This window comes from Ambystoma mexicanum, chromosome 6q (genome assembly GCF_040938575.1).
Source record: "Ambystoma mexicanum isolate Mex_15411 chromosome 6q, UKY_AmexF1_1, whole genome shotgun sequence".
Lineage (NCBI taxonomy): Eukaryota > Metazoa > Chordata > Amphibia > Caudata > Ambystomatidae > Ambystoma > Ambystoma mexicanum.
Genome location: NC_090937.1, coordinates 191,212,115 through 191,227,375, shown reverse-complemented (window position 1 = coordinate 191,227,375; position 15,261 = coordinate 191,212,115). Strand labels below are relative to the sequence as shown.

The window sequence follows — 15,261 nt, the reverse complement described above, 5'->3', positions numbered from 1 at the left end:
AGTAGGCAGGCTTGCTGACAAGACAACTCTTTGAGTTCTCCTTGACAGGCACATAGCAGACAGAGTCGCTGACATTAGAAACCTCTGTGCATAACATGTAATAGTTATAAAAAAAAGAGAGCCTCACTGACTTGCGATGGCTCCATGGCCACCCTGTGATAAAGTTCAGACAGATCCACTAATGTGGGAAGGATCTGTACATGTGATGGGCACAGAGCACACAGACTCGGCTAACACATGATATCCTTGTGCATAACATGTTAGATACTACTTAAGGGCCTGGCCTTCTTCTCCCTTGCGTGCTCTTCCCCCGGGCTCAGTGTCAGATTGCCAGCCCAGTCGCCTCCAGCCCACCAGCCAATCACAAGCCACATGCCCTTGCATACATCCAGCCTTGCCTGGGTGTCCTCATCGCTGGCATCCTTCGCTAAGGACAAAGACATGAAAATTACCTGTTTGTAATGGGTAGGGAATGGACAGGAGAAACCCCTGCTTTTCCAACAGGCAGACATTACAATGTGTCTTCAACAGCCACAGTCCATTCCCAAGCTCATGAGGACACGAACTCACAAACTCTTGCCGCGTCATTGAGCCGCAAATCATCTCAATCTCAGCCATGTTCTCTTTCCCTCGTTAGGATATCATCTGCACTATTCTGGATCTCTCACCACATAATGCTGATTAATTCAAACCAGTCCATCCACCATGCTGTTGACATCACCAACCTCATCACCGCAAACAAAGTCAATGCAATATTTATCTCTGAAACTTGGCACTCCCTCTACCAATGTCTTTGATGTTCTCCTCTCACCTGGGAACAGCATTCAAAATGTTGGCCGCACAGAGAAGGTAAGGAGAGGTGTGCCAGTTATCCACACATCAGACTCAACCTATACCATGCTCAGTTAAACGGCCATGAAATCCCCATTGCTTCTCTCTTGCCACCTTCTAGCACCGTATATAGATATAATTACATTTCACACACCTCCTCTAAAACACTTCTGACGCCATCACCTCAGCATCAATCGCAAACATCTTCCTTGGTGACTTCACTAACATCACTAGGGACTCTAAGCTCCACCTCATGGATCCCCTGGATATAAACAATGAATGCTAAACCCCACAGACATCATAGGATATATACTCCACCTTGTCATCTCAGCATCCTTCCTATACACTGTCTTAACCCTATCCGACATGACTGGACAGACCACGCTGCAACACCCTCATCTGCCTTACTTCTAATGTCCCGTCCAACAAGGGTCGTTGTCAAACAACCATGTCCTTGAGTTTCTCCATTGAGGACTTCCCCTTGGAAGCACTAGACACAAACTAGCAACTCTAACTCCACCACCCTCCAAAGCTGACAGTCCCTTATTAACTCTCAAACAACTATAATGGAATTGGTTGATGCTCATGACCCCTTTAAACTGCTTAACATCAGGGATAAACTCACCATCCATTGGTACACAGAAGAAATAACCAACAATAACCGTACTATCCAGTCACTCAAAAAAACTGCTGTAAAGCATAGAGGAATAAAGCCCTCCTCAACTTCAAGGCTTTATGCAGTACTTGTCTGTCTCTTGTCAAAGCCCAAACTGCTTATTACTCATCAACTATTAGGTCCACCACCAACAAGTGTAAAGCTCTCTTCACAGCAGTCAAAAACTCCTCAACCCACTTCCCGACCCTTTAATCCCTGACTCTAAAGAAAAGTGTAACACCATGAACAACCTTTTCATCAAGATAACATATGGCAATTGATCCATACCCCAAACTCATAGTTCCCCACGCCTCTCAACCCCACTGCTTGTAACACAATTCAGGACCACCTTCACTCCCGTTACCCTCATGCCACTTAAACTAACCACATAGCATACAAAGATGATCCCCACTGTCATTTGTGGTGGCAAGGAATGATGAGACAGATCAAGTGGTGCCATAGTGATTGCTATAGACTTTTATTAACCAAAGACAAAGCCTATCTATCCCCTATTCTATAGGCAGTTTCCCTTCGTAAAGAAACTAAACTGAGGTCTGTCAGGGTGTCCGTAGTGTCCAAATGGTAAAGTTCTGTCTTGGTCAAAACCTCTATCTTTCCCTGTCGCTACACCAAATAATAACTAAAGTTCAAGCAATTTCTGAGCCCAGGAGAATGGTTCCCTTCTCCTGGATGTGAAGTCTTTACAAACAAAAGTTCTTGAAAGTTCAGCAAAAAGAGTTCCAGCAACCAAACGAGCTCCACGAAAAGTTCTCAGAAAGGCTACGAGAAGGACTCCCTTCTCCTAGCTAGTTCCTCAATGTTCTGCTTTTTTTTAATCAACTCTTGTAATTCGCTTTGGGAAATGTCAATATCTTCTACGTTCTTTGATACTTGAAATTGGACCCCACTGGGACAAGTAAGATGACCCCTTAGGTATTCTTGACTTTCCAGGACCACACGTTTGTGGAACTGGCCAGGGATTTGCGGACAAAAATCAACTACTTTTTCAAGATACTTCACAGTCTCAACTCTTCCCGGCCTCCTCCCGGACTTATCTTGGTTCCAGTTACGTTTCCCTGGGTAACCTCTTCACTGGTTTTGCCAGGGGGCGCGGGTTCACTTCTTCTATCACTTTACTTCCACGATTTACTCCTCTCTGCAGCCAACTCTTATGCTTGAAGGTCTTGGCACAGTTGTTGGGCCGATTGGATCCACCCACTACAGGGTACGCCACCATTTTAGTCCTTCTCACTGTTGTTATCTACGCGGCTTCACGTTAGACTTGAGGTTTTAGCGCAATTGTTGGACCTAATGATCTACCCATTACAGGTCATGCCACCACTGTTGCTTCTCTCCACTTTCAGAATGCTGGCCTCACACCGACCTGCAACAAACATTTCAGGCATCCCGCTGCTCACCTCTGCTGCCTCTTTATAGTCCCTCAGAGCCCACATTCAGCTTCACAGGCTCACCGGAGGCCCTCTTGCGCGCCAGTTTCTCCTCCTCTTTGCAAACCGCGGTCGCTGGGGTCCAGCCGGATGGGCCACACTGCAACAAAGATCACTTGCTTCCACTCTCATCATCGGGTGGCAAGAATAATGTCCTTCTTTGCTGTTTAGCTTAAGGAGCGGGGACAGCCCCAGCGTAACATTGGTCCAATTGCTTACAGCTGGTGGAGTGTTCTTCCCACTTGACTGTTGCATTTTCCGACTTTTCTTCATCTATGTATTTATCTTAATAGATTTGTCAGGAATGTTATATTGTTTCAGACTTCACCATACATCCAGTGAACTGGGATATTGGTATCAGCCCAGGGGGTTGGGAGATAAAGGGGATGTATCTCAGACTCGCGTCCTTATCCCCATGAAGGGAGTCCCTTGCCATGGGATCCTCCCGCATGTTACCACACCCAGGGTGACTACTGGTTAGAGGTCACACCTCCCTGGCCTCATCCCTCTGGGGAGAAGTGACGCCATCTGAAGGATCGTCACACATCCTAAAAGATCAAGGGGAATGCCATTATCCTCCCTCCTTAAAACAGTAAACACCTCACTCACACATGGCATCTTTCAAAGGACCCTAAAAGAGGACTCATCCTCCCTCCTACAAAAAAGTACCTTGAACCCTGACAATCTTGGAAGCTACTGTCCGATTTTTAGCCTCCTATTAATTGGAGAAATCCTTCAGTAGCCAGTTGCCAACCAACTCCATGATTTGATTAACTAACACAGCCTCTTGTGATTAACAATCGAGTTTCGGCACTGAAACTGCCATCATTCAGGTCATACATGATGCTCTTAAAATCAGTCACTTCTCTCTGCTGGAACAGACCAGACATTTCTTGCTAAATTGCAATTCAACCATAAGTGATGTGATCACATTTATTTTGGGGTGTTCTTAGGCCATTTATTTTCCCTCGTTTTCCACTGCATTATTGCCCTGGCTGCACCATCTCTTTCATCTACACAGGCAGCTTGTTATCCAAGACCCTTTTAGTGGCTCTACATTCTGAGATCACCTTTTGGAAGTTTGTCATGCAAGAGCCCAAGGTACAAGTGGCTTCATTCAAACATCGTCTGAAGATCCAAAAGAGGCGTAGCTCACTGACACAATCTGGAGACCTTTGAAAGTTTGCACAAACTGAACGATACCCTTGTGAGTTGCACAGTGGGGCCTTGAGGGTCCCCGAGACCCTGTTGCATTTCCACTCCACACCTATTCCTGTGGGGGCAGGTATTGGGTACCCATGTTGATCAACTCCTCTAATAATGGTACCACGATATGGCAATATTCTTCTGAGGTGGGTGCTTCTGTGCACAATCACACAGAGCTCCTGCTCTACCTCCAATACCAGGCTGTAAGACTAAATCTGATCGAATTAGAACAATCTCAATACCCATGCTCATTTGCCCCATATCCAGCCTGACATCTACAATAAATACCCTTAAAACCTGACTTATTTGGCAGGTGTTCTGTTGGTCCACCACCTTGTCTGTATACCACTTAATACAGATGACTGGCCCATTGCCCCATTATCTACTATTAACTCTTATCGTGGCACCCATGGACAGAGTATGACTGAGGTATCAAAGGTGTTGTATGTGTAAGGGGGTGAGGTCTGCATACATTATTCCATTGCTTTCTTTTGCTTTGCATGATATGATCCAATCACTGTAATGAGAGTAAGGCTTTACTAGGAACCTATAATATCTTGAACCACAACAATAAGTATGGGTCGGGGTAATTCATGGAAGTGCTACATGATTCAGAAACATATCTTGAGATTCCAATCAATATAAAACAGGCTACCCTGTTGTCTGTCTGTGGGTTAACCCTTAAAAGGCAGGAAATGCGGAATATCATGGTTGTGTGTGGGGCTTCGTCATGAAGAAAGAATTCATAGGTGCTGTGGTACAAGTCCTCTGCCACAAGGTGGTGATGGGGTCAGCAATGGCCATATTGAAAGGCATGGCTTTTTCTGTAGGAGCTCCCTCATCCAAAATGTCAGTCAGATCATATCCTGACCGAGTTCTGGATGGGACACTGCTACCTGGTGCATCCACTCCCCTGTCTACTGTGGAACGATACTTTGCACTTGCCTGATCATAAGGGTGGGCTTCCTGAGTCGCCACATCAGAGGAAGTGTCCAAGCTACTTGCATCTCAAAGCCCCTCTGCCACGGCTATCAAATCAGCCACATCTGAGAAAGATATGTGCCTCCAGTGCCTGAATTTGCGAGATCAATGTCAAACGGCTCGTGTACATCATTGTCACCGAAAATCAAAGCCATAGTGCCAAAAAAAATCAGATCGCCACTGAGGCATGCACGATCAGTCAGACATTGACGCCGACTGATCCACACCAGATGCACCAGATGGAGTGTGCTGCTTCGAGGAGTCACCTGTACCTGCAGCTGCGCTCTTAAACATGGCAAGCATTTGCTCTTTAAAAACCTCCCACTCGGTCGTCGATGTAGGCCCTGAAGCCGACTTAACGCATATGCCAGAGGAACCAGAATCTTACATTTGTCGATGACGCCATTTCTTTTTATAGGAAGAGGAGAACAAGGAATGAATGCGTAAATGTGATCACTTTTTGGTCTCTTTATAGTGCCTAATATCCTTTGCCGCAGTGGGCCCCTCCGTATTGAGCTTCGACGAACAGGCGGTCCAGCAGGCGGGAGACTTTGACGGGGGTGAACCTAATGCGAGTTTCGTAGCCCTCTTCACAGTGATTTCGGGTTCATCTTCATGCAAGAACCGCAGTCATCATTGACGTGACCGATGCCGAGGCACCACATGTAGACACTATGTGGGTCTGTAATGGACATCTTGGAACAACAGTACTTTCACCGCTTGAAGCATGACACCTTGGGAGTGACATAATTTTGAAACCGCATTGAATAAGATGAAAATTCGTAGTTTGAAAATAATATTTCTCTGAGAGAAAGTGAGTTGTACCGATGAGCAGCATGCTGAGCTTGTGGAAAAAAGAAACTGAGGAACTGAGTGAGGGACAGGGGCATTTTGACGCGGTATATCGAGGGCGACTAACATTACATCTGGAGTCAAGAGGGATTGACAGGCGATTCGAGGTGCAGTAACGGCCCATGTAAAAAAAAAATTGCGAGCAGCTGACACTGGAATGGATATCTATCTGATGAGGAATCTGCGGGAGAAAAGCAATCTGTTGATGTGTTTTGCATAAAAATAAAACTGGGTAGCCATACGCGCTCCCTCTCACTCTTTCATTTCGTTCCATGATCTTACTCTCTACTTTTGTCTTCGACCTCTCTCAATTCTTATCCCCCTACCCTCCCACCTTCTCTTACTACCCACACTTTCCATTCTCTCCTCTGACTCTCTCCCTTTTCCCTATCTCCTTCCACCTCTTTCCTCCTCTGTCCATTCCGTGTTCTCACACTCCTCGCTCTTTGATCTCTCACACTCCCCTTCTTCAGCTATGACAGTCTCCACCACTTCATATGCCCCTCTACAACTCCTGTATATCATTTGCCCTCGGTACCACTCACTACTCCCTCACTCTACCACTCACTTCTCATTTCCACTTTATATGCCCCTCTACAACTCCTGCATATCATTTGCCCTCTGTACCACTCACTACTCCCTCACTCTACCACTCGCCTCTCATTTCCAATTCATATGCCCCTCTAAAACTCCTGCATATCATTTGCCCTCTCTACCACTCACTACTCCCTCACTCTACCACTCACCTCTCATTTCCACTTCAACCCCCTCTACTCCTTCCACATCTACACTCTTCACCTACCCCTCTTATACATCCTGCACACCACAACACTACCACTCATCTCACATTCACTCCCAATCACAGCTCCCTCTGGAGTCACTGGTTACCACACCCACACAGAGTGTACGCAAGTCATCCACAGATTATTCAGCACTTGGTTCAACCTTCTGTGCACCTCACTGATCAAAAGGTTTGGGGCATCTAGGAAGGGGCTAGAGGATGCATATACATCGCTTAAGGGGAACCAGAGTAAATCTAAAATAGGATAACCACTTGTTACTGTGAATAACCCTATGAAAAACAGGGTATGTGAATTACCATAGGTGTGCTCAGGCCATGAAATCACCCCCCCCACAATGAAAAGGTATGTGGGCGTCCAGGGAGGAGATAGATGGTGCTGATACATTGGTTGGGACCGGAGTAAATATAAGAACAGGATGACCCCTTGTGTTAGTGTGAGTTAACCCCAGTGAGGCAGGGGATGCAAATTGCCATAGATGTAATCAGGCCATGATAACTTGCAACCCCCACAATCAAACTGTATGGGGGTGTCCCACGAGGGGCTAGATGGAGCCTCCACATTGGTTGGGACCAGATTAAGCATAAAACAAGATGACCACTTGTGTCATTGTGAGTTAACCCCAGGGAGACAAGGGATGCGAGTTACCGTGGGTGTGAACAGGCCATGATATCTTGCACCCCCACAATCAAAAGGTTTGGAGGTATCTAGGGAGGGGCTAGATGGTGCCCTTACATCATTTGGGGCCAAGTAAACATACAACAGGATCACCACTTGTGTCCCTGTGAGTTAACCCTAGAAAAACAGGGTATGTGAATTACCATAGGTGTGCTCTGGCCATGTAATCATGCACCCCACAATGAAAAGTTATGGGGGTGTCCACGGAGGAGATAGATGGTGCCGATACACTGGTTGGGACCTGAGTAAATATAAAACAGGATGACCACTTGCTTTAGGGTGGATTACCCCAAGAGAAATAGGGAATGCAAATTACCATAGGTGCAATCAGGCCATGATATCTTGCACCTCCCACAATCAAAAGGTATGGGGGTGTCCCGGGAGAGGCTAAATGGTGCTTCTACATTGGATATGACCAGAGTAAACACAAAACAGGATGACCGCTTTTGTCAGTGTAAATTATCCACAGGAAGGCAGGGGATGTGAATTACCATAGGTGTGTTCAGACCATATCTTGCACCCCCACAATCAAAAGGTATGGGGGTGTCCAGGGAGGGTTTAGATAGTGCCTCTACATTGGTTGGGACCAGATTAAACATAAAACAGGATGACCACTTGTGTCATTGTGAGTTAACCCCCTGGAGACAGGACATGCAAATTATCATAGGTGCGTTCAGGCCATGATATCTTGCACCTCCACTATCAAAATTGTTTGTACTGTTTTTGTAAGTGTATGAATGCTGCACCTCTGGTACATGTCCATAGTCTTCAACGCTTTGACGTGCGGTATGGGCCATGATTTGCAAGGGCAAAATTGTTTGGATGTAGTGTGTCACATAGGTCTGATAAAATGTCCTCTCGACACATAATGGAATATTCTCTGCAGGCCTGGGTGAAGATGTGTGGGGGACTATTTCAACATGACGGTTGGGGGCTCCCCTTGCTTAGGGCAGAAAGCAGTCTGAGGCTCCTATGGGGGTGGAGGGCATACATTAATATGGAGTTAAAGATAAGGTTAATATCCGCCAATTATCACGAGCCAGCAGGGAGCTGAAACACTGAATGACCGCTGAATAGTTGTGAATGATCCTTCTTCATAAGAAAGGACGTGAAGTGGAGGAAACAGTGTTGAAAGTAGGTGATAATATTTCTGTTTTCCTCAATGGGGCTCCATTACCGGTGCTGGTGCTTATGTCATCCCCATTCCCATTGAGTCCTATGGGACTTAAAGGGAATGGGGATTTACCTTTTACCGGCGCCTGACTTCCCGGAACACTGGGGTTGTAATCCCCCGGTATTTCCGGCAAGCCAGGTGCCACTAAATATTGCAAGTCCGGCTGGAATCCGCCGGTAGCACCAGCAGGGTTACTGCCGGACTTGTAATGAGGTCCATTGTGAGATTACATTATTTGCTTAGGATCACACACTTACGCTAAAAAGCGAAGGAGGGATTTTAACCCACTCTGCAATTTGGGCACGGCCATCTTCTTCCACACTTTACTTGGAACAAATATTTAAGTTTTGGGTGTGAAGACTTACAATAATACTGTCCTATAGAGCTTACTTACAAAATCCACAGATTTCTTAGTAAAGCATCATGACAACATCTAAATACTTATAGCAGCAGCATGTTGGGCCACAATAATATCGGTGTACCTTTATTTTCCACATCCTGAATGGAAAACTATAAGATGCAAAAGGCAAAATATCTATGCACTCACTTTATTTTCAGCGCTTTAAGACACACAATAAAAGAAGCTAAAAAACTCACTTTGGTTTGGAGATGTGTCACAAAACTCCAGCATGGTGTTATACATGGTTTTAAGAATATTCAACTGAGGACATGAAAGCACACTTTACGTTTTAGGATATCAAGCTATTAGACGTTGTGGGTGTGAACACATTTTAAAATTATTGTGTTGCACACTTTGGGGCAGATTCACGGAATTATTTGCACCGAAAAACGGGGATTTGTGCGCCATTGTGCCCGCAAATCCCCATTTGTTAAACAGAGATTTGCGGGCAGAATGGGGCACAAATCCCTGTTTATCGGCGCAAATAATTCCATGAATCAGCCTCTTTAACTGTAACAGATTTGCAAGGTGACTTGTGGTCTTTCAGTTGGAAAGTCACCATTATGAATAAGCAAGCCTCGGCTGCCGAAGGCAAAAGAAAAATAAACGTGTTGTTGGGTTTATTTGTTTGTTTGTTTGTTTGTTTATTTATTTATATGGCGCACCAGGACCAGAAGGTATGAGGGCGCAAGCATTACAGGTATGTTCTCAACTTAGTTACATTTCAGTACATTATTTAAATTATTATATACATTACATTATTATATATGTTGTCATCCAAGGGCACAATGAGTGGGTGCATAGAGACTAATTACGACAGAGTTCCAGGTTAAGAGATTTTTGTAGTAGTTACTGGTTGTCGGTTATTGGTCTTTGTACTTAAGCCATTGGAAATAGTTACCCCTAAATTGGTGGTAGGTTTGTGGTGCTCTGACGGAGGGTGGTAGTGTGTTCCAGTGTTGGGCTGCTTTCACCTGGAAGCTATTGCCACCCATTTTCGCTCGCTTGAATCTGGGAACAGCGAGCAGGTTGGCATTGCTGTTTCTAGTGTGTCTATTGGGCGTGTATCTGGTTATTCTGTCTGTTAGATAACGGGGAGCTGTGTTGTTAAGGCATTTGTGGGTAAGGGAGGCTACCTTAAGCAGGATTTTGTCCGAAGTAGTGAGCCAGTTGTGTGTTCTTCTGGTATCCGAGATGTGTTCTCTTTTAGGGAAGCTAAGCACTGCTCTGAGGGCATTGTTCTGAAGGATCTGGATTTTATTGGTAATCTGTTTGTTAGCGCCTACATAGAGGGAGTTACAATAGTCCAGTTTTGATAGTATGAGAGCTCTGGCTAGAGTAATGCAGCTTTGGGTGGAGAGGAAGGGTTTGGCTGAGCGTATAAGCTTGCAAGTGTAGGCTGTGGTGGATGCCATGGAGCTGACCTGTTTATGGAAGGAGAGGGTGGAATCGAGGTAGATGCCAAGTGTTTTCACTTCCTTAGCTACCTTAATAGGGTTGCCGTCTATGGTGAAGCTGGAGTAGTTGGTGTCCAATTTGTTTAGGTTCGAGGCTGATCCCAGGATGATGGGTTCGGTCTTGTCATCATTCAGGCATAGACTGTGGGATGCCATCCATGCCTGGATGATGAGGTACACCTTGTTCACCAAGGCCAAATCCGTGTTGTAATCTCCCGTCAACGGGATGAGGATTTGGGTATCATCAGCATAGTTAGTGTAGGTGATACCCAAACCGTCGAGATCATCAAACAGGGGCTTAGTGAACACGTTGTACAGTGTGGGGGAGACACAGGACCCCTGCGGGACCCCACATGAGATGGGAATGGGGTCAGCGGAGGCCGTGGTAGAGAAGACGCGCATGGATCTGTTGCTCAGGAATGATGTGATCCAGCTAATAGCATCTTGGGAAGGTCTTGAGGGATGGTGCGTGGGGGGGTGTTGATGGGTTTGGAGTTGGTTAAAGTCTCTTTCTTGTTGTTAATTTTGATTTGGAGGCCTGCAACTTTGTTGGATAGGGCGTTTTGGATGCTGGTGCACCATTGTTTGTCTTTTTTGCAGGTGTCTGGGGCCGGGATGGGTGTTTCTAGCTCTTTTAATATTGTGAACAATTCTTTAGAACTGGATTTGGCATGCAGTATCCTTAGGTTGTAAGATTCTTGTTTGGCGAGGATTTATTTTTTCTAGGTGGAAACTATTTTGTTGAGGATCAGCTTGTTACTGTCTGTGGGAGCTTGTCTCCAAATGTGTTCCTTTTTGCGTTTCTCTGATCTGAGGGCTTTTAGGTGGGGCGTGAACCAGGTGTTCAAGTGTTTTATCGGCTTGGGTTTTCTCAGCTTTAGTGGTGCGATGGCATCTAGGGCTAGGCGCATGCTATTGTTGTAGCTTTCAACCAAGAGGTGGGGGTTGGAGTTGGCAGGGAGTTGGTTCAGTGTGGGTAGAATAAGAGGGATGTGTTTTTCCGCAGTTATATTTTTCTTGCTTCTAGTCGGGATGGCTGTGGCTAGGGAGGTGTTAGTGATAGGGCTGGGCGCTTCAAGTGTGAAGGAGAGGAGGTGGTGGTCTGACCAAGGTTGCGGAGTGATGGCAGTGATGGAAATCGCGCAGTTGTGGTCAGCTATCCAGTCAAGAATTCTCCCTTTGTTATGAGAGGGGGTTGACACTCTTTGGGTGAAGCCTAGTTTTGACAGTGAGTTGTTGATGGTGGACGCTTGGGTGCTTTAGAGTCATTGTAGCCAAGGTTAAAGTCTCCTATGAGGAGGCATTGGGAGGTATTCTTTAGGTTGTAGGAGAGGATGGAGTTAAGGTCTTCCTCGAATGAGCCTAGGGGCCTCGGGGGTCTGTATAATAGGTGGATGGTGATGGTTTGGGAGTTAGTAGTGGGGAGTTTGGCTGTGAGCAATTCACAAGATGAGTAGTGATCGGTGGTGTCGGGTTTAAGGTTGAGGTGGGTTTTGGCGATTATAGCCAGGCCCCCGCCTCTGAAATCAGTCTGTCTGCTCGGAGGATGGAGAAATTCTCCGGGATGGCTAGTGCAAGGGCTGGGCCAGCTGCTGCATGAAGCCAGGTCTCAGTGATGGCTAAGAAGTCTAGTTCTTCCGTTAGGATGAGGTCTGCTATGTCTAACGCGTGGGCTACTACCGATCTCGCATTGATTAAGGCCCCTCTTAAGGGTGTAGTGGTAGGTTTGCTCGTAGTAGTCTTGTGATTGGTTATAGTATTGGTTTGGCTGGGCATGGGTGGGTTTGTGCATTTGTTGGAGGGGAAAGCCATGATGTGAGGCTGGGAGCAGTTTGATAGTTTGGTAAGGGTAGTATCCCTGGCTCTAGGCTCATATATTTTGGAGAGTCTGGCGCGTAGTTTAGAATTTCTAGTGGCGAAGGTTGCACGGTGTAGAGAGGTACATGGTGAGTGGAGTGGTGGTAGTCATGCTCGTAGGGCCCGGGGGGGGGCTGAGATGACTAGATGCGGGCAAAAGGTCGAGGATGACTCTTATCAGTACTGAATATATACCCGGTAGGTACATTTTGGTGGGAGGAGGTGTGAGCAGTGTCAGCTGGTTCCTAGGTTGTTAGGTTCCTAGGAGCTGGGCAGTGGACTTTCGAGTCACAAGGGTGAGATGAATCACTTTGGGGGCAGAGGTACACCTAGATTCAAAAGTCAAAATAGGCAGCTAATACACATTGGGCCTCATTACAACCCTGGCGTTAAGGGGTTAACGGCGCCGTAAAAGGCTTTGGCGCCGTTAAACCCTTAACGCCCGATTCACACTTTAACGCCTGCTTTTTGCAGGCGTTAAAGTCCAACCCGCTAAGGGACCTTGGTGCTAATTACGGCACCGTAATTTACGGTGCCGTAATTAGCGCCTTCCCCATTCCCATTGAGCCCTATGGGCCAAAAATGGGAATGGGCAACGGACCATGGTGAATGGAGATTTACCGCCCCGCCAACCTTGGAATGGGGCGGTAAATCCGCCATCCACCAGGGCGGAATCCGGCATGGACCATGGTGCTAATAGCACCATGGTCCAATGCCAGGGTTGTAATGAAGCCCATTAGGTTGCATTGACTAAGGGGGGCAAAGGTTCACCTAGATTCAAAGTCACGTCGGCAGCAGCGAGATATATCGCACTGAGTTGCATTGACTATCAGAAAGACAAAATTTGTAGTGACTAGAGTGGATACAGCAGAGGGCTCCAGGATTGGCAGGCTAAGTCTGGAATTCTCTACCTGTGGTTGGCGGCAGTCTAGATGCAGGTACAATAGTGAAAGCAGTCAGGCAAATTCAAAAGTACAAATCACTGATGTGACCATTAATCAGTCTGAGTACAGTTTGGTCGGTAGGCATTCTAGTGGCAGCTTTGATAAACAATCCAGCGGTGAGCAAAGTTTTTGCACTCTGTATGCCGTTTGCTGCTGTACCATTGGCAAGCGTGGTAGAAGACAATAGTGACCTGTAGGTAGGTGATGCGACGCAGTGTTAGTGTATTTAGGTTCAAAAGTTACCTGGTGTATGACAGGCAGGGGTTATGGCAGACGGCAGACACAAACAGGCACCTAACAGGTGATGGCCTTGCTACAGTGGGCCTTGGACAATGTGGGCCGGCTTCGCCTGCCGGCGACCAATGGGGGAGTAGATAGGCACGGCAGCCTATCAGTGTTGGAGGCTGGAGCCTCAGTAGATGTTGATGCAGGCAATACAGAAGCAGGCGGCCATTTTGGAGGGGTGAGGGCCTTGTGTGCTTCAATGGCGATTTCAGTGCTGCATCCAATAAATAAATTCACAATCTGTGGATGTGGGCTGCAAGGAAGCCTATCCTTTCTTCAGTTTTGCACAGATCGCGGATGCATTTTTAAAAAGAAATTGCGGGAAATGCGCTCCGAGTTTAGCGCTTACCTTGTTACTGGCAAGGATGTGGGCAATAGTGCAGAGTGCTCGCCGGGTGCCCGATGCTCCTGGAGGGGGGGGGCGGGCAGGTCCTGGGAGCTCCTGCTCCTACGCTGGTGGTGTGAATGAGGCCAGGCACATAATTTATTACGCCGAATGTGTGTCTCAGAGGTGCTGTGACACTGTGAAGAAACAAAATGCGTCCCATGTTTCTGATCCTTTGAACTGTTATCAGCTAACATTTCGTTGCGTGCTTGCCTTTTTTATGATATTCTGCATCCCCACAGAAGACAGGAATGGGCAGGGGCGGAGCTACAAAGACATCACCGGCCAATCCCAGGAACGGAGCTGTTGGAGGGTGGGCTATCAGGCTGTATTTTCTCATTTTTCATGTTTACACTGGTTGTGGCTGTAGCCATCTGTGGGTGGGCGGGGCATCCAAGCGAGCGTGGCTCCGAAGATTGCCGAACACTGCCTCCCACAAGCTAGCATGGGATGCAGGATAGCATACAACACCGGTGTAATATCATTTTTTTTCAGCCAGACTTTTCACGAACATGTACGTGTATGTGAACTAATTGCATTATTATCACATTAATAATGCACTTAGTTCACATACACGTAAACATATATTTGGGATGGATTCTTTCATATGTTCTGTACATTTAGTGCTTATTAGAATCCTGGGAGCTTATAAATACAGTGTCTGCTGCATTTCGTCTGCAGGGTTCGTGCTTTATGCATCTGTTTTTGAGTCGCTCGTAATGCGGCTTCACCTTGTTCTGTTACTTCAGTGAGCCTGGCTCACATCAAGTTACAGAAATTATACCCCGGGGACCCCAGAAAGACAGGCACACCACATTCCTGCTGTCAAAAAATCCTATCATGTAAGTACGGACGCATGCGCAGTCAGCAAGATAGGATTTTCTGACAGATAGCAAAAAGTCTCTGGCTGGCTGGCACTACTTTTGCCTTCTGGGTGTGGAGAAAACTTGCGGCCGTGTCTCTGGTCTGCTGCACCCCCTTCAGCAGCCCTCACAACAGGATCCTCTACCTTTGACCGTTATCCTTGTCGCCAGTGAAATAACGGAAGCGGGACTCCTGGATGGCAAATTACACTTCTGCTTTATTGTCCATCAGTCTACGACACGTTCAGGGTGACGGTATATAGACTGAGACAACACATACACTATTAGGACACTGGATTTCCCACACGCATCCAGCCAGTGCTTATAAAAAACAAATGGAGGCTCTTGGATCTTGGCCGTCTGAACGCCATTTGTTTAAAGGTCTAGACTTCCTCCCCAGTGCGGGCAGTGTTCTGTCTTCACGCTTCAGGTGTGTTTGGCCGCC

General features: G+C 46.7%; 1 long non-coding RNA gene across 1 annotated transcript in view; it reads right to left on the bottom strand.

The window, feature by feature from the left end:
• The window catches only part of LOC138515871 (uncharacterized), a 75,864-nt gene extending 61,530 nt beyond the window's left edge, over window positions 1-14,334 (bottom strand). The window contains exon 1 of the long non-coding RNA XR_011282176.1: window positions 13,918-14,334. This is a non-coding gene — a long non-coding RNA (uncharacterized lncRNA). The remainder of the gene's footprint in view (window positions 1-13,917) is intronic.
• Between the last annotated feature and the right edge of the window lie 927 nt (window positions 14,335-15,261).